Raw genomic sequence first — 23,232 nt, forward strand, 5'->3', positions numbered from 1 at the left:
CCGCTAATACTAGGTTGGCTGGCCCTGGTCGCCGAGCCAACCCGACCTGGTTTGTAAGGCTTTTAAATGAGGCCTTGGGGCGTCCTTTTTGGGCCAATTTAGGGCTGGTTGTTGCACACCTCCTCTTAGGCCAAAAGGGGACCATGAGAGAAGATGAAGAAGATGGTAATTGGGTGAAGAGGAACATAATGAAGTATTTGGCTTTGGGTAGGGTTGGTTGTTGCGGGTGTAGATCATGTGCTTTTCGTCTTTTGAGTTTGGGCTGTACTGGATCAATGCCACAATGCAAGGGTTTTCACATGCATGAATGCCCATATGGGTTTTCATTCACACTTGCGTTTGAAACACAAAAAACAAAATGCGATAAAAAGGGTATGCAAGATGGTAAATTCTATGCAGTGGGTTTTCACATGAGTAGTGCCCTCACGGGTTTTCACTTACTCATGCGCCTGTTCCAAAAATGATAAATAATCCAAATGGTGAGGGTTGTCCCCACCTCAAGATGCTAAGGATGATGGTGGAGGACTGATGCCAATCCACTCGCGAGGGTGCCCGAGGATAGGCCAATTGACGCACTTTGTAAGAACGTCAGCATGGTTTTCCGCCGTAGGAATGTATTGGAGCCTGATGGTACCAAGCTCAATCTGTTCTTGGTAAAATGAAAATGAACACCAACATGCTTGGTATGGTTAGAAAAAATAGGATTGCCGGCGAGGGCAATGACTGTCAACGAAGATGGTAGAAGCGGTGTCCATGGGAATGCACATCTCCTCAAGAAGTTGACGAAGATACATAGCTTCAGTGGTGTTATCATAGAGGGTGTGGTACTCGGCCTCAGCTAAAGAACCTGCAACGGTGTCCTGCTTCTTACTAGACCAAGAGAATGGGCCAGATCCAAGTGAGTACAAATAACCACCACGAAAACGTCGGGAATCGATATTACTGGCCCAGTCGGAGTCCGTGTAACCATGCAGGGTGAACCTACGAACTGAAGTGAAGTACTAGACCAAGAGAATGGGCCAGATCCAAGTGAGTACAAATAACCACCACGAAAATGCCGGGAATCGATATTACTGGCCCAGTCGGAGTCCGTGTAACCACGCAGGGTGAACCCACGACTGAAATGAAGTCTGAACATATAGGTATTCCCTAGATAGCGAACAACCCTCATCGCTGAACTCCAATGTGGCTCCTTCGGATCATTGAAATACCGACTTAAAATGGATGTGCAATAGGAAATGTCAGGTCTTGGGTTAGTGAGCCATATGAGTTTTTGTTTCATAGCTTGTTTCCAGGCGAGCTGATTGATTGCCTCTTTCCACGATGTTGGCTTATCATGCGTCACATAGTCTGCGGAAAACATAGAGGGAAGTGAGGCACGAGGATTGAGCCCGGTGGACTGATGAGGACCGTCCAAGGGGGTATCGCTGAGAAGCATGCTTGAATCTTGCATGGTCTATTGGTACTAGCGGGGTAAAGGGTCCCTGGGTGGCTGTTAGGAGGAGAAAGGCTCCTTAAGTGGTTGTTAGGAGGAGGAAGGCTCCTTAAGTGGCGGAGTAATAGTTGACTGATTGGGTTCATGTGGCATGGTCGGAGATTCTTGATTGGGTGGTATGGGTAGCGGAAGGCGAAGTAAGTCCTGCCTATCAAAGACACTGTCTTGACGAACGAAGACTATGTTCAATTGCGGATCAAAGACTTTGTAGGCATGTGATCCGTTCAAGGAGGTGGTTGGGCATTGCCCACTACGGGTGAAGTTCGATGTGGCAACAATGCACTGGTGCCCATCAAATCTGTTGTTGGCACTACCATAGGCCCCAACCAGGCAACCTTGGACAATGTTTATCTTGTTCCTAACTTGGGCCTCAACTTACTTTCTGTATCCCAACTGACCCAACTCGATTGTGGAGTTTATTTCAACAAGCGAGTTGCCGAGGTGCGAGGTCAAGCACAGAAGGATGGCTTATCGCGAATGTCTACCTTTCTATCTGAGCCATCTTTCGAGGGTTCTGAGTTTCATTGGGCTCGTGCTAATGTGACCAAAGCTCCTTTGGACATTGAATGACCATGGCACTATCGCTATGGTCACTTGCCCTATGACATGCTCTATGAGCTATCTAGGGACCTATTGGTTGAAGGCATGCCTCGCCTCAAACTGACCAAGGATGTCTGCCAGCTAGGTCAAATGGGTAAGCAACATCGTACAGTGTTCCCACAGCATGCTGCTCATCATGCTAAGGGTATCCTCAAGTTGATTCACTTCGACTTGAGCAAGATGCTGAGACATGAAAACGTCGGCATTGCGTGCCATATGGTGTGTAGCTCCACTGTTGACTATCCAAGTGATCGGATGGCCATAGGGAAGAGTTAGGTGGGCTTTGATGATCGGCACAAACTGATAGATCTGAACGAGGGCAGAAGCTTCCATACGCTTATTGTCTCGTCTAGCCTGATGTTCCTTCTTCCTTTCGGAAGAATGGCTAGATTCAACCTAAGATGTGGCCTGAGTGACATTGGCTGAGGGGCCGGGATGAGGAGTAATAGATGACCAATCAAACATCCCTTCTAGTGGCAAAAGATACTGACTGCGGGGGGGGCGGGGTGTGTGGACCTTGAGCAACCTGATTAGTGGTTCGCCACTGAGAAGATCTAGGCCAATTTGTACCAGTGCCTTGTTGCTGGTTCCTTGGTGGGGGACCCTGCAGAGTAGGTGTTGGAGTATCGCCCCTTCTCGACCGCCAATTCGGGGCATTGCCACTACCTTGGTTGCTTTGGCGATTTGAGGAGTTAGTGTTGGGGTTGGTACCTTTGTTTTCCCTGGCTTTGATGCCACACTCATCATCAACATGTCCAGACAACGGGCAACGAGTGCAGTATCTATCTTTTTAGAAATATTCTGCCAGTAGGGAGTGGGTGGAGTGAATATATGCTGGTGTGTGTGTGTGGAGTGGGTGTGTGAGAGCATATCTCGATACAGAGTTCTACACCCACTATTGGGCACTGATGACGTTAGTGAGGATGTCGTAGTATCTAGTCCATACTATGCATAATGGAGTTGATAGTTATATAGTCTTGTGGGTTGGCTACCATGAGTATATAACATGCACGTTCCTAAAAGGTGAATTTGGGCATGTTCCTGGATTCATCTAGGTATATATTTTGCAGTAGGGGTTTTTGTGATCATTGTTGTTGCCTTGTGGTTTACCTTGATTACCTGGGTTGCTCTTCCCCTTTCCTTGCTGCCCTTTGTGGGTAGATGTGGAATCGGAAACAAGGGCCCCCTCTTGGGTAGAGGAGGAAGAAGATGGCTTCTTGGGGTGAAATTGGTCATGCAACTGAGCGAAGCGCAAGAGTTGGCACTCACACTCCTACAGGTTAGGCATAGGTTCTAAACTAATGGTCTGTGTGACGAAAGTAAAGAAACTAGGTAGCAACTTGTTTAATAATGTGATGACTTGGTCTTCCTGAGACTTGGCAGAGCCAGTGGTGGCATTGAAACTTGCGGCGGGTGCCCGGGGGAGTAGGGCCTTTGACACACTTGTTGATACCATCAATGCATATTATACCATCAATGCATATTAAAACATTTAAACATAAAAGCTGGACAAAAACATCCACAAATGCTGAAAATGAAGCTTGCACGTGTGACACCGCATAGAGGTCGGAATGGGCCCCCCCCCCCCCCCCTTGGAGTATTTTATTACCCAAGGAGAATAATATCATGTACAAGCTTTGAGGGCCTTACTCACTCCACGGGAGATGCCGGATTATCCATATACAAATGCCATAACACAGCCCAACACGAGGCTACCAAGCCGGAACATAGGCTGTAGAAATGCCGAGCCAACAACATAATCCATATACCTCCGTGTGGGTACTGATTCTTTCCCAAAACCACGGGTCTTCATGCAATAGAGCTGGTACAGCAAGTATAACTCTCCATTCAGCGGGTACAACAGGTACAGTGGCTGGTACAGCAGGTACAATGGCTGGTACAGCCAGTACGGTGGCTGATACAGCAGGTACAGCAAGTACAAATGTTGGTACAGCAGGTACAAGGGCTGGTACAACAAGTACAATGGCTAGAAATCATAATAAATGATTAAATACCCTTGCCTTCAGTATTTCTTCACGATGGAAGCCTCCAAAACAGTCCCCACCAGCCGGTATTCTTCATGGGCAGTCTTCAAGAGAGAAAGAGAGTAGCCATCATTAGGGCAACCTGTAACGGTGGTAGAGGCTAGTGTGCAGCAAGAGAGCCTCTATTAATGAAGAGAGAGGGCTCCAATTTATAGATTTGGGCCTCCCATGAGCTAAAATGGCAAGAGAAGGCTACAATGACAAGTGGAGAGCCACACAATAGCTGAAGTGACAAGTGTGAGCTCACTTGTCTCACTTTGATCCACTTTCTAACAAGTGCCAGGCCACTTGTCTCACTTTGGTCCACTTTCTTGCCACATGTCCCAATCTAAGAGATGGGTCCTTTCATAAACTTTATCTCTAAAAATATTCCAACTGGTAGACATTCTGTCATAGGCACTTTGCCAACTCTTGGTATCTGCTCAATTCCATATGTAATGACTCAAACAGAATTTCCATCGGAGTCGGGTCAAAAATAGCAACTCTCCTAAATTTTAGGAGTGTGGTCCTTTGTATTCTAGGATAATCCCCCATTCCCAAAGCTTGTACTTTCCAAATATTTTGACATCCTGGAGTCCACCAGACCCCTTTCATACTGGGAAATGTCCAGGCTGGTGACAGGCATGCTCTGCATTAAGACGGTGGTATTGAGCAACCTTGACTTTCAGGTCATCCCTCTCTTTAATAGAGAATTTTTGGATTTGATGCTCGAGATCAATGCGTACACTACCAGTCTACCTTGCCAGATTTTTTAGGTCTCTCAGCAACCCATATGGAATACTGAGTGGACACGAAAGCTGTGAAGTATTGCGGGCATTTGGGATCTTCGTTAAGTAGGATTTCGATATTTTTTCTCAAGGTGGGGGGGGGGGGGGGGCTTCGTACCGTATGGTACGAGAAACAACTATGGTGCCGAGAGATCCCTGTGTTGGGTAAAACCCATACATAGGTCCTTGTGGAGGTGCGGTTGGTAATGGCTGCATGCCAACGCCAGCAGGAAGAAACATGGGTTGGGTGGAAGGGTTTTGTGCTTGTGGTTGTGCATTATTCCAAAACACATTAGGAGCAGGAATAGAAGGTGAACTAGAAGAGAAAACAATTTTATCTCCTTTTACACGAGTAATTTGGGAGTGTATTCTGCTCCTAGATCCTCCTCTATTCGAGTTCACATTACTCTAGGGATCGAGGGTACACCATAGTAGTTGGTACCATATGTTGAACCTGTGCTGCAGAAGTGGACACACAAGTAGTGTTAGGCACATAAGCACTCAAAGGTACATATGAACCTGACACGGTCTCCGGTTGAGTTGGTGACGATGGATCTCAGGACGACCATGGTGTTAATTGTCACATGCACCTTGCACTGGAGTGCTATGTGACACATTGGCTCTATGTAAGCCCAGCGGTGCGTGCCATGATAGATTCAACCACGTGTCCAAGAGAGAAAGATATAGAGAGAGAGGGGAGAGAGAGAAGGGAATAGGGATCTTGCACAGTACACCACACTGAGCGAGGAACAGGCCCCGCCCTCTTTCAAGAATTTATTTAGGAACAATCCATGGGCACACTGGCCAGGATCAATACAACCAATGAATACAAAATCAAACAAATATGTCGGTGTAGAAACCCAAGGACTCCATGTCGAGGCACGAGATCTCTGATGCCGAGCACACCACGGGGATGACCCACAAGTATCTCTCACCGGGCTAGTACCAGATCCAATATCCAAATCTCGTGCTAGTACGAGATCCAATATCCAAATCCAAATCCAATGATTCCCAAGGACTCGATGTCGAGGCACGAGATCTCTGATGCTGAGCACACCACGGGGATGACCCACAAGTATCTCTCACCGGGCTAGTACCAGATCCAATATCCAAATCCTGAGCTAGTACCAGATCCAATATCCAAATCCAAATCCAAATCCAATGATTCCAAGTCCAGTGAATCCAAATCAAAATCCAATATCCAAGTCCAATGAATCCAAATCCAATGATTCCAGGTCCAAGTTCGAGGTCTAGGTCCGAGTCCAAGTTCCACGTTCAAGTTCAAGAATCACTCGCTCATCCATGAGTAATCTCCACAACTCCTACAGCCTTGTCGAGGAAGAAAACCATGTAAAAGCTCTTTTTGGCAAGAAAACTGATATAAAACCTGTTTTAATGGTTTTTCGGGCGATAAAAGCCTCCAAAAAGCAGTTTTCAAGGGTTTTGGAACAATTTTAGGGTTTTTGAAATTTTCAGTCCATACAGCGTTACACATGTCCGTACAGCTCCATTACACGCATCCATATTGCCCATGAATATGCCCATACAAGTCTAGGGCTGACCGTACATCTGAAAAGCAAGTTGGAGAAGGTGTTGATGGCGAAGAAGAAGCTCTCCATGATCATAATGATGACCCCACACACACTCCACGATCTCCTTCATGATGCTACAAGAGAGGTTCAAGCCTTTTTATACTTGAAGAGGGCTCTGCTTTTTGCCAAAAGCTTAACCAAGCTTTTGCTTTTGCCTTTTCCCTTTGCTTTCCACTTTCCACTTTGCTTTTGTTTTTAATATTTTAATAATAATAAAATATTTCTCATCTTTGCCAAAGTTCTTGATTTATGCTTTTTTTTTTCCAGAAAAAAGATCCTTCTATTAGTTAAAGAAAAAACAGCCACAAAGGGCTAGATACAACCACGAAGGGCTAAATACAAACTCGCGGGCGGGAATAAAATGATCATAAGGGGAAGAGACGCTTCTCCTCCGGCTGGCCGCTTTGTGAGGAAAAGGCTATCTCATACAATCACATGGGTGGTTTGTAATGCCAAATGGGGTCACTGCCTCTATATGTGAGGAAAGAGCCAGCTCTCCAAAGCCTCAAGAAAGCTTCTTGCCGCTTCCGCATGCGGTCAAAACCTCCTTGTAACTTCCCCCATTGACCATGGAGGGTGTGAATGATATCAAGGCATATGCTCTTGATGGTCTCAGCTGGCGGAGTGTGGGTACCCTCGATGGCCTCGCTACATCTAGCACGCCAAATGTGCCGGGCTACTATGCTACTGCAAATCTCCCATCTTTGGCATGAGCCTGGCCGTCAGTCACCTGTAGGTGGGGTTGTGACTGGTACTGTTGCAATACGATGGTGAGAGACTTGAAGGCCTAGCCCTCCCCCATCCTCCTTATAAGCCCTGACCACTCCACCGTGCCCCATGTAATGATCCGGGTCGGTGCCCTGTCCATAGCGAAGATGCGGAAAATCCGTTGCCAAATGTGTTGAGCCTTCGGGCAATCCCAAAGGCAATGTTTGACAGACTCCTGGGGGTGGCCGCATCGCGGCCAAGCTGCTGGCCGGCCTCCAACTGCCAGCCAAGTACCGATCGCCAAACTCCTATGTGCCATCAACCAAAGAAAGAGGGTGATCTTTCTAAGTTGAAAGCTATCCCACGGTCTCTTCTAGAAATCTGAAAGGAAGCGCTATGAGAGGCCCGATGTGCCATCTATCTCAGGCATCTGGATCCTGTGGCCTAGCCGCCCAGTATATGCAAAGAAAGGGGCATCCAGAGTCTCCTCCTGATGCGATGGATCATGCCAAGTCCACTCTCCCGGGTCCCACTGTGCGGAGAGTTTGTATATACCATTCTCCATGCCGCCTTTCCAAACAACCTAGCTAGTCTCGCGGTCCCATAGAGCAACAGAATGCTCCTCAAACTCCACCCGGAAGCCAGTCTTACACACCTCATGCACTGACAATAGATGAAAACCAAGTGCAGGGACGTAAAGAACACGAGAGGAATGCTACCCCGCTCTACCATCGGGAATGATCTCCATCCAGCCCTCACTGTGAATCGGTATGGTGGAATTGTTGCCAATGAAAATGCGACCCGACTGCCGTTTCAAATCCTGAAAGAAGTCACGGGAAGGAGTCATGTGCCTAGAAGCACCATTATCAAGAATCCATTCCCGAGTATCCTTGGCGGTGAAGCCAACTGCCTTCTCGCTCGAAGAAGATGAAGCATCGGTGTCCAACATCTCCAAGTGCACAAAGGCTGGAGTCTTTGCTTTGAAGCTGAAGAATCAGCACTCTTTTCAGTCCTCTTGGGACATTTTCTCCAATAGTGGCCTTTCTCGCTACAATCATTACAGGTCCTCTTTGCCTTTAGTTTCTCTCGGTCTGAATCGGGCTTCTTCTCAGAAGACTTCTCCTATGAAGACTTTCCTTTGCCCTTATTGTTGTTGTTATGGCCTTTCGACCGTTGGCTAGTCAAGGCCTTAGAACCTCCGCCTTGTGGAGGGTTCGTGAATCGCTCTTCCTGGTCCAAGACCATGAGCACAAGCTTCTCCCATGTGATGGTGCAAGCCTGCCATCGGTGATCAAACTGGAGTAAAAGGCTGAGTACCGAGAGGGCAAATGTGACAACAACGTTATGGTTGTTGATAAAACGTGGTGCTCTGCTACATCAAGATATGTGGAGGAGAGAGACTCACAAAATTCAAGAACACATCTTGTTTATTAAGTTGCTTATGAATACAACTTGGTCTTTTGCTCTCACACAAATGCCTTCTAGCTTCACCTTTAAATAGGTGAGCTAGTGGACCATAAGTCCATTCACACAGACACCCTTCTCCTACCCTTTTACATGACCTTAGTCTTTTAATACCCTCCCTCAATACCAACTATGAAAGACTTGGAATAGGTGGTATTGGACATAGGTGACCTTTATAACATTAGCCGTACAAGGTTAGGAATATAGGTGTTGTTACATTGAGATTTAAAATAACTTCTCAGAGGAGTTAGAGGTTGATACAAAGTTAGCCTCTGACTCTTTGTTAGGACATTTAGAAGTGATATGTCCCGTTTGTTTACACTTGTTACATTTCATCTTGTTGGGATATTTGATCCAACAATTATTTGCAAAATGACCTACCTTTTTGCAATGGGTATACCTTACTTTGCTTACTTGATGTGACAAAGCTTGTTCGATATTCAATGGAGTCGATGCATTTGAAGATTCAGCTCCTCCCTTTGGTCTCTTTTCTTCATCAAGACAAGATTGAATGACTCCTTCAAGGGTGGGATTAGGTATGTTCTTCTGGGTGGTGACTAAGGTGGGGTACACCTTCTTGACTGCTTTTAACAAAACAGCCACTGCATCATCTTCATCCATTGTCGCATTCACTGATGCAAGTTGAGCCATAAGGCCCTTCAAGTGAGAGATAAAGGCTCTAATGCCGTCTCCCTCCAAGCTGAAAAATTCAATTGGAATTCTTACCACGAGCTCCATAGAGCTTGTCAAGCTCATCCCATTTCTCCTTTGCAATCTTCAGCCTTAGTTCGATCAATAACCTTAGTGCCGGAGATGAATGGCCAAAAACCTTTGGACATCATCTTGTACTTGACAAGAACTTGCCAAGTGTGGAAGCCCTCTCCTGAGAACTTCTTAATTTGGGTGTTTTCCTTTGACATTGGGTATTAAAGGGAGATTACAAGAGTGTAATGGGCTGATTTATGAAGAAGAAAACCAAAAAATTTGTGATGTTTTGGCTTAAGTAGAAAGAGAATGGCTTATGAGAGTGCAACAACCCGTAATCAAGCCAAGGATGTTGCGTAAAAAAGAGATTAAGATGATGAATCTTATGGTTTAGCACTTAGGGTTTGTGCCCAACCACTAATTCTGATGGAGATGAGCTCGTTAGTATCAAGGAACACTTTCTTTGGTGATTAAGATCACCATTAGTGTTTAGCAGAACTATTAGTGCTTAAGAGCATATTTTTAGCATCTAATGACACTTGTATTGGTGATTAGATTCACCATTAGTATTTAAGAACACACTTAGTGTTTAGAAACACTCTATAATGGCTCCCCTTTGCTGGATTTGAGGTTTTCCATTTGCTAAGAAGCACTCATCTCCAAGCTTATGCAATGCTTGCTAATGGAGATGTTAAATATCACTTGCTTATGAGGACTTAATGATGTTCCTCTCAAAATAGAAACTATGAGATACAGGCTTCCAGAACTGCAAAAACAGGCTCTAGGAAAGATCAATAAGTGATTAGACTCACTCTTAATGAAGATTAGTGAGATTAAAAACCAAAAAACCAAGCTTTACACTTCTTGGCTATGGCTGCCAGACAGGTGATTGTTAGGGTTTGCAGTAGATCTCTCTCCACAGGCAGAATTTCCAAGAGCCCTCTTAGCCCAAGGTCGCTCACTTGGGGGGCTAATAAAGCCCTATGGTGGCTGAGGTTAAGGCGCCTTCTGTTGAGAGATCTGGCCATGTAATCAGCACGCTGTTCAGAAACAGTGTCTTTCTGGGAAATGCTCAATGTCGGGCTGTACAACAGCACGAATGTCGGGGCTGTGAGTTGCTGGGCTGCTGCGCCTTATGCTGGGGATGAGATCTCCAAAAGAAATCAGGGGCTGAAATGCCTTCTACTGTCCTCCCCAGGTCCTCCACTGACTGCAGGTACAGAATGGCTATGGAGGTTGAGAAGATAAGACTTCAAAAAGGAGATGCAAGCACTGAAAGACTTCCACCATTCAACCAAGCTCTAGATACCATGTTGATAAAACGTGGTGCTCATGCTACATCAAGATATATTGAGGAGAGAGACTCACAAAATACAAGAACACATCTTGCTTATTAAGTTGCTTATGAATACAACTTGGCCTTTTGCTCTCACACAAATGCCTTCTAGCTTCACCTTTAAATAGGTGAGCTAGTGGACCATAAGTCCATTCACACACACACACCCTTCTCCTACCCTTTTACATGACCTTAGTCTTTTAATAATGGTCATATCCTCTATTGATATCTCTTTCCCCGCCTGGAGAACTTCTTGCTGAAGAGCTTGCAGCTTGTTGATGTGCTCCCGTATCGTCGACGACTTTGCAGGATTCATCACCCGCATTTGAACTTCCAAGGAGATCCTCTTCATGGGTGATACCCTGTTGTAGAGAGAAGCCAAATGTTGCCAAATCCCTCTGGCCAACGTCATATGCTTTATGTGATTGATCACCTGTGGTGTGCAATTGAGGAAGATGAAAGAACGGACTCGGGCATTAACACGATCCCATAACTGTGCCTGTGCCTCCCGTTCCTTCCAAATAGAGGGTAACTCCCCAACTTTGGCCGTGGAACCCCCAACAACAATGAAATCAGCAAGTCATAGGACTCAAAACAGATTCCATCATTACCTTCCATATGCCGTAGTTGTTCCCGTCCAACTGTCGGTCCACCGGTGGGGAGTGTCGGGATCTTCACGTGCTTCTTAGCCATCTCGAGTAAATCTGCCATCTCAAGGGTTCACAAGGTCTTGTGAAGGGAGGGTGGGTGGGAAAAAAGAAGAAGAGGCGGCTGCAAATAGAATGCAAGGTAGCTGTCCAACGGTGATGGCCGCCTTCTACCCGATCTCCAAGTCCCATACAGCCCAAACAGTCTCCAATCAGCACCTCAATCAGCAAACCTCGACGTCCCACTGTCTCAAAGCTTCAAGCCATCTGGGGCTCTGATACCATGTCAGAATGCACATCGGAAATGAAGACAATTGCTATAGAGAGCAATACATAGATGAAAGAGAGAGAGAGAAGCTTGTGTAACTCTTTCTAATTTTTGTTTTCTTTAAAATGAAAAAAATGATGTTATGCCTTGTTGGAAAGGTTTTTCCCCTCTCTTCATTCTGAAATTCAGCCTTTCTTTATCCTAGATAAGTAATCAAATTGTTTGAATTAAACTTTTCATATTGTTTCTCTTTTAAAAGTAGAATTTGATTAGTTTAGAATGCTTTAAATCATTTGGGATAATTTTTAAGTAACTTGAGGATAGAAAAAATTGAAAAATGGTCAGCCATACAAAGGAGGTTATAGCAAAATTTTCTTAAATTTTGTGAAATAAGTTTTATCTTTTATTATTCAAAAAGAGTAATCCCCACCATTTATGTATTCTAAAAGTGTTATTTTCATTCTATACACCAATAAATCCCGGAACTACACAATGAATGAGTGTGAAGGCAAGGGGCCATTTTATATGGCCCTTGGCTGCTGGCCGGCCAGCCCAAAACAGGCCGACAGCAGCCTGACTGCTCATGACCAGCAGAAAGGTCAGTCGGCTAGAGCAACTCTAGTCGGCGAGCACTGAAAGGGTGGTTGGGTATCAGCAGAGCAGTCAGGCAGCCAGCAGACACAGTCGGCCAGCACTTGGGGGCATCCGACAGCCCATACACAGCTCCAGATAAATGGGAAAAAATACGGAGAGTGAGGAAAAATGGGAAGACACCAAATACGGGCGAGCACACCCACAACAGAGGCCCTGACATAGTGTATAGACAGGAGATGACTGCTAACAATTCCATTATGTAAAATAGAGCTAGAAGGGCCAAATAGTTACATTCTACATCAGTGCACCATTCATCAGTAGGATTTACCTTTTTAGGAATATTTTGTCGTTTGTTGTGGCCCCATTGTGAGCCCCGATCCGGGACAAGTCAGGCACGAGCTACATAGGGCAGTCTCCACAGCTATAGAGAGTCTGCATGTGCTAGTCCTCTTAACCCACTTGGAGAATTTGTCAATAGTGCATGTAGTAGTCAGCCATAGTTGTAGGTTGTATTAATTGCATATAGATAAGCTTATGGGCCAGGCCATGGCATGGCCAGCCCATAAGACGGGGCTTTAATGAACTGACTAGCAGCTTTTGTACATATAAAAGCTTGCGCATCGCTCCTATTCCATTCATTCAGGTACTCAACAAATTCAGCAAAAGTCAGGATCAGTTCCAAGCATTCCTAGGTCTCCACGAAGGGCATCTTCAACATTCAGCCAGCATATGTGCATTCCTCGGTTTTGGGGTTGCATAGTGGTCATTGAAGAGCCATTCAAAGGAGCTTGGACAGCATCTGGATCAGGCTGTGTTGGGTCTACATCATCCTTGCGTGTGGCAGTGCTCAGTCCTCTTTCATACTCATTGTAAGTTCTCCAAAGATTAATATAAGCAAATACTCCTGCTTGCAGGGGAGCCCTTCAGTGCGTAAATTGGGACCCAATATTGTGTCGACTCTTATCTGCTTTCTCTCTTTTCTACTCTCTCTCTCTCTAAGTGGAATTGCATAGACTCATGGGTATAAAGAAGGTTTTGTTTCGTGTTATGATGATCAACCTCTTGCATGCTACATTAGTATCAGAGCTGCAGGTTGTAACTCAACTTGGCTACCTTGAAGTGAGAGCATTTTGTGGATGGTAAAACTGCGATCAGGAAAAACCACCCATGCCTCCACAATGTTAGGAGAGACATCGTCACCAAGTTACAAGGAAGATATTGAAGAGGAGTTCTACATGTAAGACACACCGCCTATAGAAACGCTTCCGCTTAGCAATGAAGATTTCATCAAATTGCTCTTGGAGCAAAAGAGGTTGCTAAGGCAGCAAATTGAAGCCAAAGAAGAAGAAGTGGCACAAAGAAAAAAAGCTAAAGAAGAAGCTGAAAAAGCCAAAGCAGCAATTGAAAAAGCTAAAGAAGAAGCATAAAAGCCCAAAGAGCTCTCTAAATTGGAAAAATTATTTCTTCTCATGGAGCAACAATGGCACAAAGAATGGTTGCCAAAGAAGCTTGCCGTGAGGATGAACGAAGGGCCGAGGAAGCTAAACGCAGGGATGAAGAAGACCGAAAGTAGGGAGACCAAGTGAAACTCGCTGAGGTTGTGTAACAAGCTTATCACTGCTAAATCACATTAATCCACTTTTGACCATAGCTGAAAATTGAAGTAAAACTTGTGAACTTTCAGCCAACAATACTTGAGCCAAATAGATGGAAGAATAAATGAGAGTGAGAGAGAGAGAGAGGGAGACGACACAGCATAGACCCGGAACGGCCAGGCTCCTTCACAGGAATATGAATTATTTCTCCAGAATTCTACAAGTGTATGGGCTGATTTGAATCAACATGGTACCGCCATGAAACAAGATAGAAAACAAAGCCTTTGGAATCTCCTAGTTTGTATGTGGTGGCCTATCAGACACACACGTGTTGGAGAAACTCACCCGTCTGTGTGCCACCCCAATGACCTACCAATGGGTCACACAACCGGTTATCTTCTCACGGCAAGGATGCTCACAAGAGTGAAGTCCTTTGATGAAGAAAATCAGCAAGCTCTTCTTCAACTCTTCAAAGCCTCTTCTTGAGTAGCACCTCCGTCTTCACATGATAGCCTTCTCTTGAAAAATGGTTCTCTACACTTGGTAGAGAAGAAGCTAGTCTGATGGGGAGAAACAGTTAGGGTTAGAGTTCATTCATGGGAGACATACATAGAGAAGCAAGGGAGAGAGAGAGAGAGAGTTGTGGGGATAAGTCAACTCATGAGGCATGAGTGTGTGACTCCCCTATCACACATGTATATTGCACTAGTACACATAGTGCACTTAGTACATTAAAAGTACTAAGTGTACTATGTACTATAACTTATGGGCTTGTACACACTATAAGGGTGGGCATAACGCCTTTACCCCAACAACCTCCCACTTAAAGGCAAAGTGCCCTTAAGTAAAGGAAAAGAAAAAATCAGCATGTACATGATAATATACAAGGCCATATCAAGGCTGAAACTGGCCTCATCCAATGCCCATCAAGTGTCTGCAATGAGCAAACCGCTCCGAAGGCAAACTCTTTGTCAACAGATCAGCCGGGTTGTCATCCGTATGAATCTTAACAAGCTGAATTTGCTTGTTCTCTATCACCTCTCTGATGAAGTGATACTTCACATCCACATGCTTCGTCTTTGCATGAAAGACAGGGTTCTTTGCCAACTGGATGGCACTCTGACTGTCACAATGCAACAATGGAATATCCCCTGTATAGCCCAAATCAACCACTAACCGAGATAGCCATAATGCCTCCTTGCAAGCCTCTGTGGCTGCAATATACTCGGCCTCTGTAGTAGATAAGGCAGTGATCCTGGATATCCATGACACGGCACCTCCTGTGAATGTAAATACATAACCGGTAGTAGACTTCCGGTTATCTGGATGACCGGCATAATCCGAATCCGTGTAACCATGCACTAATGCATCCTGTTTGCCAAAGCAAATGCACAAATCCTGTGTGCCCTTCAGGTATCTCATGACACCTTTCACTGCTTCCCAATGCTTCTTGCTAGGGTTGGCCATGTATCTAGAAACCACTCCCACTGCAAATGCAATGTCCGGCCTAGTAGCAACCATGGCATACATGAGACTGCCACAAGCTGAAGCATACGGAATCTTGGCCATATCAGCCCTGTCTCTATCTGACTGTGGGCTGTCCATAGCACTGAGTTTCACATATGGAGGCAAAGGAGTACTAGCTTTCTTCCCCCCGTCCATATTGAACCTCTGCAAAACTTTGCCAATATATTCCTTCTGAGACAAATACAACACATGCTGATTTCTGTCCCGAAGTATCGGCATACCCAAGATGTGATTTGCATCACCCAAATCCTTCATATCAAAGGTTTCATGCAGCCTCTTTTTCAATGCATCCATCTCTTTACGAGATTTCCCGGCAATCAACATATCATCAACATACAAAATGAGAATCAATAGACTGCCATCCAAAGCTTTCTTGGTGTACAAACAGTGATCTATGTCACTTCTCCTGAATTTCTGAGATTTCATGAATGTATCAAATTTATGATACCATTCTCTTGGTGCCTGTTTGAGCCCATAAAGACTCTTTTTCAGCTTGCACACAAGCTTCTCCTTTCCACTTACTGCATAACCCTCTGGCTGCTGCATATATATCTCCTCATGGAGATCACCGTGAAGAAAAGCAGTCTTCACATCCATCTGAATCAAGTCCAGATCATCATGCGCAACCAAAGCCAACACAGCTCTAAGTGTGGTCATTTTGACCACTGGAGAGAAGATCTCATCAAAGTCCACACCATATTCCTGCTTGAAGCCCTTAGCCACTAACCTGGCTTTGTATCTTGGCTTTGCATCTGGTGCAACTTTGAGCCTGTATACCCACTTGCATGGCAAAACCTTCTTGCCTGCAGGCAAATGCACCAACTTCCATGTTCCATTTTTATGCAGAGAATCCATCTCTGACTTCATGGCACGCTCCCAAAGAGCCTTGTCTGCCCTCTGTAAAGCCTCCTTGTAACACGAGGGCTCCCCACAGTCAGTAAGCATCAAGTAGTCAACCCCTGGAACAAACCTGTCAGGGGCTCTGGAGGGTCTTGTGGACCTCCGTACCCAATGACCATCATTTGCAGGTTGCTGTCCAGCCTGCATATCACCCATTGGTGGCTCCTGTTCCATGCCATAAGGCTGAAATATCATGCCCGGTATCTCCTCCAACTGTGGTATATCCATAGGGATATCTTCTGCCATATCTGGCTGTCCATTTGGACCATTTTCAGCACCATTTAAGGGCTGGTTTTCCTGCTGTAATGGCTGATTTACAGCCCTTGGTTGTTGTCCATGATGTCCATCATCATCAAAGATGACTCTGCCAGGCTCCTGTTGCCTTGCAGGCTCCTTATACATGCATGTTTCATCAAAAATGACATCATTGCTGCGTATGATCTTTCTATTCATGGGATCCCATAGTCTATACCCCATTTCACCTCTGTCACCATATCCTAGGAATATGCATTTGTGAGACTTAGGATCAAGTTTGGTGCGCATTTCCCTGCGTATGTGCACGTACGCAACGCAACCAAACACTCTCAAGTGCTTGTATGACGGAGGCTTCCCTGTCCATACTTCTTCTGGCACTTTCCCACCAAGCCTCGTGTTAGGTGACCTGTTTATAAGATGAACGGCTGTCATAACAGCTTCAGCCCAAAAACCATGAGGTAATGCAGCATGTGACAACATAGAACGGACCTTCTCCTGTATGGTCCTGTTCATCCTCTCTGCTGTCCCGTTTTGTGGAGGATCATAAGGAGTAGAGAGCTCCCTCTTGATGCCTTTAGCATCACAAAAGTCCTGAAACTGTTTGGACGTATACTCTCCACCATTGTCGGAACGCAAAGCCTTCAGTGTTTTGCCAGTTTGATTCTCAACAAGAGCAACAAACTTCTGAAACACTGAGAATGTATCACTCTTCAAGCGAAGAGGATAGACCCACACCTTGCATGTGGCATCATCAATAAAAGACATAAAGTATTTTGCCCCTCCCAAAGAAAGCTGAGGCATCTCACATACATCTGTATGCACAAGCTCTAACTGAGCATCTTTCTGTCCAAGAGCTTTCTTGTGGGGGCACTGTAGTTGCCTACCATATATGCAATGCTCACAAAACTGAAAGCTTGAAAACTTTAGAGAAGGCAAGTAACCCAAACGAGACAATTGCTCCATTCCCTTGACACTCATGTGTCCCAACCGGCTATGCCACATAGAGATTTCCGGCAGCTCGGTTGCATTTACATTAGCATGGTGACAAACACCTGCATGCATGAAATAAAGAGTGTCCACCTTAGAGCCTCTGGCAACAACCAGTGAGCCCTTACTAATCTTCCACTTTCCACTACCAAATGTGGTAACATAATCAGCATCATCAAGCTGTCCAGTAGAAAGCAGATTCTTCTTGATCTCAGGCACATGCCTGACATCATGGAGCATAAGCTGTGAGCCATCTGAAAATACAAGCCTTACATCACCTCTGCTAAGAATCTTGCATGCATGGTTATCACCCAAATAAACGACTCCTTCATTGCCAGCAGTATACCTGACAAACAAGTCTCTGCAACCTGTGACATGAAAGGAGGCACCTGAATCAATGATCCATGAGTGCATACCATGACCACCTGTAAGAAGTGAATGGGCATCAAGTGAAGACGTAAAGAGGACCTCATCCTCACTGCCACCTGCATGTGACACATTGATTTCTTCAATCTTGACTCCACTTTTGCCCTTTGGCTTTACATCTTTGGCTTCGTCTTTCTCTTTGTCTTTGCCTTTTCCCTTTTCTTTTTGATCATTTTTCCATTTGTGGCATTGCTTTTTGATGTGTCCCTTCTTGCCACAATAATGGCATTCCAAATCCTTTTTGGAGCGAGACTTGCTCCTTCCCCTTTCTTGGCTTTTCCCCCTTTGCTGGGATCTCCCACGTGCATTCATTGCATTGGACTTTCCAACAGAGTTGTTTTTCCTGTTCATCTCTTCTTGAAGAAGAGCACCCTCAACATCTGCATATGACAGCATAGCATTCGAATTGCTAGTGGCTGTCCTGAATGTGTCCCAACTCTCTGGCAAAGTGCATAACAAAAAAGTGGCTTTGAACTCATCGTCCATTGCCAACTTTTGATTTATAACTTGGCTGACAATACCATTAAACTCATTGAGATGGGCTGTCGTAGACGCCCCTTCCTTCATCTGAAGACCTATGAGTTTCTTCAACCAATACACTTTGCTTGAGGCACTTTGTTGGGCATACAAGTCCTGCAATCTCTGCCACATTCCCCAAGCTGTCTTCTCTTCACGAATGCTGAAAAGTAATGAGTCTGACCTAGACAACATGATAGTATTTCTTCCCACTCTTCAGCAGTAAGAGAAGCGGGCATCACACCCCTTTCTTTGATAGGTTTGTGCTGCTTTTTCTGGAGCAACACATTGTAGCATTGGGTTTGCCAAATATCATAATTATGCGAGCCTTCAAGCTTCTTGATGTGAAGCAATGAAGAGCTCTCACCTGTGGTTGCCATAGCAATATGCAACCTGTCAATGCCTGACTCCCTGCAAAATGTGCAAACACTGCACCAAAAGCACACAAAGTGCTCACAATTTTTCTCCCAAAGTTTATCTCACACTGCGGAAGCAAGAATGCAACTTTTCTCCCACTTTATGTGATGAAAACACCAAAATCTGGTTGTTGCAGATTTTGGACAGCACCTTAAATGTGCTCTTTTGCCCTTCCAAAGTACTGTACAGCAGTACTAAGTGCTCACCTGTAATGTACCAAACCTGTCCCGGCAAGTTCAGCAGCTGAAATTGAACCTTTTGGTCACTCAAAGCAGTGTACAGCCATGCCAAAACATGCACAAAGCTGTGCCAAATCTGTACCAACAGGTACAATAGCAATAAATGCTCTTTTGGCTGTCCAAATGAGTGAAAATCAGACTTTTACAGTCCCGAACACTGCATACAACAGTCCTGAACAGAAATTGGGCAAAAGCCCCTTGACTGCAAGCTGATTTTTGAGGATTCAAGGCATAAATGTCTTGCCTGCTGCTTTGCCAAGCTCAACAAGCATAAAAACTTGAAAAGCCCCTTGATTTGAGATCAATTTCTGATCATACATGGTACATTGACGCACATGAAGGCATCCAGAGTGTTCACGATGCTTCCCCCTGGCCACATATACATCAAATACATGAAAGCCCCTTGATTTACAGGCACATTGAGTGCTTGTAAGGCATCAGCACATTATCCACAGCATCAAATGCGATTGCCTGCATGCAAATCAACCAAATCGGCACAAAAGCCCCTTGATTTGCACTGCAATTTGCTGCAATTTTGCCCAAATGTGCGATTTTTCACATCATACAGCATGTATGAGTGCTTAATTGCACAATTACATCAAAAGCCCCAAATTTCGACATCCAATTTCCTGCAAATTGATCCTGATTGTGACCAATATCACCCAATTTTGCCAATTTTGCTCAAAAAATTGAGCAATTGGGCACCTGTACCTGCTCAATTGTTGATTGTACTTGCTCAATTGCAAATCCCAAAAAAAAATTGAGGAAAATACCTTGTAATTTCTGAGTTTTCTTCAATTTGCAGGCTGAATTTTGATTGCAGATGCTGTTGCAGGAGAGGAGGGCAATTCATGCTGATGTTGCTGCAGAAAGAGTGCTCTGATTGAGGAGGTGGTACAGGCCAACGGAGCACTGCATCCTTCAAGACACTGCGCTTGGGCTCTTGTGAGCTGTGCCAGAGGTTCTCCAGCACGTTATGGCGTTTGTAGTACTCCCCACGATTGAAAAAGCCCAACCCCACGTTCGAAGCTCACATCGGAATCTTCAGATTCGCTGTCCTCGTCATCACTCCATCGCCAACCAGCGGGCGAGCAGTCGAGCAGGCCAGTTGATACGCCTTCGCCCCCTCCACTTGCTACGCGCTTGTATTCGATGGAAGTCTTCGCTTAGCGCCTTGTACACGTCGACGGGCTCCCTTCGCTTATGTTTTGCCTAGCGCCAGCCGACGCCCAGCGCTAGGCCTTCGCTTGAGTTTCGATTGCCACACTTGCCTGGCTGCTGCCGACTCATCCAGCTACGCTCCTGTGTTCACTTGCCTAGCGCTTCTACGCCCAGCGCTCGCTCACGCTTCGCCTGGCTGCTGATGTCTTCGCTTAGCGCCAGTCTGGCCTATACCAGGTATGCGCCTTGTGGGTATGCTCCTTGTGTAATGCTACACGTAGCTCTGTCTCTCTCTGCAATTTACGCAGGTTGCAGCTGAATCAGGTCAACAGAGCTACAGAGAGGATACAGACAGCTCCAAGAGGGATTCAGCAGGCGACCAGCGTGACAGGGCTGTCTCATGCCATCAGGAAAAACAGCTCTGATACCAGTTGATGGGGAGAAACAGTTAGGGTTAGAGTTCATTCATGGGAGACATACACAGAGAAGCAAGGGAGAGAGAGAGAGAGTTGTGGGGATGAGTCAACTCATGAGGCATGAGTGTGTGACTCCCCTATCACACATGTATATTGCACTAGTACACATAGTGCACTTAGTACATTAAAAGTACTAAGTGTACTATGTACTATAACTTATGGGCTTGTACACACTATAAGGGTGGGCATAACGCCTTTACCCCAACATAGTCTTCTTGCCTTCCTGCTCTCAAAAATGAACTCTCCTCCTCCAAAATGAAGGGAATCACCTCCTTTTATAGGTGAATTCCTTTCTAAAAAGCTTTCTTAGTTCAAAATATAAAAAGACACATGTTAGGTTGCATGGGAAACTTTTTACACATGTTTTAGTTTGCATGGGAAACTTTTACACATGTTTAGTTTTGCATGGAAAATTGTCCATATGGCATCATTCCCTTTGGGAGTTTTTGGTGATCCTGTAATGAAGTCCATGGCAATTCTTTCCCATGGTTTGCTTGGAATAGGCAAGGGTTGTAGTAGGCCTTGCGACTTACCTCGATCAAACTTCACCTTTTGGCATGTGATACATTCACGAACAAATGCCTCAATGTCCTTCCTCATAGAAGGCCAATAGAAATATCTTTCTATCATCTGTGTGGTAGGGAGAATTCCCCTATGACTAGCAAATGGAGGGGCATGGCATTCCTCCATAACTCTTTTCCTTAAATCTTTCACTATGCGTAGCTGATCCTTCATCATTAAGAAACCTTCCCTTAGGAAGAAAGGCATCCTAATGTTTCCTTCTTGTAAGCAGTGCCATATCTGAAAAAAATCAGCATCTGTAGCATATAAATCACACATTACTGTGAAGTCGGTGTGGTAGCCAATAGTGATGGCACCAACTTCAGGTCTCTTGGATAAAGCATCAGCAACCAAGTTGTTTTTACCCTTCATGCTCTCCACTGTAAAGTGAAACATGGACAAGAAATTTGCCCGTCTCATCTGCATAGGTGACAGCTTCTTCTGGGTAAGAAAGTACTTTAGACTTTGGTGATCAGTCTTGACCACAAAAGTAGTACCCAAGAGATAATGCTTCCAGATGGTCAAAGCATGAACCACCGCAAGCGATTCCCTTTGATACGTGTAGTAGTTCTTTTCAGCTTCATGCAACTTCCGGCTCTCATAGGCAACCGGTCTTCCTTCCTGCATTAAGACAACACCAATGCCTACATCGGAAGCATCACAATGTATTACAAAATCTTTATTTAAATCTGGTAGATGCAAAACAATATTTTTGTTGGCCTCTTCTTTCAATCTTTTGAAGGCAGCCGCTGCCTCGCTTGCTATGTCTCTCCTCTACTTGTTGCGTTTGGCCCTCTTTCTTGAACTTTGGCTGAGCGCCCCTTGCACAGACGGGCTATGTGGTACATAATTTGCAAAATGGAGCCTTGATGAAAACACAAACCTGAGTGAAAATGCCGATCATGATGGGGTTCTTCGTGGTGGATCTCCACGCCCTTATGAGGGAAACTGCATATACTATTTGTTCTCTCCGTCCACAAACTGGCCGGCCTGTAGCACCCCCTTGGAGGCACCCTTCTGATGCATTTGCTGCTGTGGATGTGTGTTGTCCTGCAGCTTGAATAGAACTTCGGTTTTGTTGAATCTGGCCACCCTTATGCTCTCCTGAATCTGGCCTTTGAGGGCCCACCACTGGACTGCTCTGATACTTCTTCTTCCACCCATTTGGCTGCGTTGGTGCCTACACACAGGGCCGTTGCTGTTGGGGCACCCAATCCCCCATGACCACCATGTGTGGGTGGTGAATGGGCTGTGCTAGGTCCAAATGGGTGACATTTACCCATTGCCCCATGTCTATGGTGTTGCTAGTACCTTGTAAAAGGGTTTGCACACATTGGGACTTAACACGTTTGGCCTTGATGACGGGCACACCAGACCAATGACCTAATAAGTGTTAGGCACAACACGACGCATTACATCATGTTACAAATGAGTGCAGGATGGGTATAACACGTGTGTGTGCGGGATGTGCATGTTTCTGACTATTCCTTGGTGGTACATTGGCGACTCATCCCTGGGCAACTGAGATGCTGTCTTTTCATAGGCAGCCTGGCTGGCTCATGACCATGAAATGGACACCCAGTTAAAGGGTTCTTGAATCCCTGTCTGGAGCATACAGAGGCGACTTCTAAACTTAGCCACAGTTCTATAACAAAGTTTTTATGAGAAAGAGTTGGCTAACTCACCTTCCAGCCATAGCTCCATCTGGAACCCTTGAGCCTTGGGCTATTTTAGCAAGTGCTTTGCCTGAATTCTAATGTTCCAGCTTTTTCCTGACTGCCTCATTTTGTTACTAATTGCACCTGATTCCAAACCTAGTTCTTTTAACTGTAGCTAGAGCTAGAGTTGCCTAACCCGGCGTTAGTTTTCCTTGGTATTTTCATCAGAAAGTTACATCTACTTTTTATTTTGATGAACAACATAATTCCTTTCTTTTGGCTAGATATCTGTG

The 23,232-nt window shown here is 45.2% G+C and overlaps 1 protein-coding gene across 2 annotated transcripts in view; it reads left to right on the forward strand.

Annotated features, from left to right (window-relative positions):
* Positions 1–23,232, forward strand: part of LOC147632806 (protein TIC 22, chloroplastic-like) — a 57,416-nt gene that overhangs the window by 2,563 nt on the left and 31,621 nt on the right. The gene's annotated exons all lie outside the window — the stretch shown is intronic.

Source organism: Cibotium barometz, chromosome 13, assembly GCF_041138505.1.
Source record: "Cibotium barometz isolate CiBa-2024 chromosome 13, ASM4113850v1, whole genome shotgun sequence".
Lineage (NCBI taxonomy): Eukaryota > Viridiplantae > Streptophyta > Polypodiopsida > Cyatheales > Cibotiaceae > Cibotium > Cibotium barometz.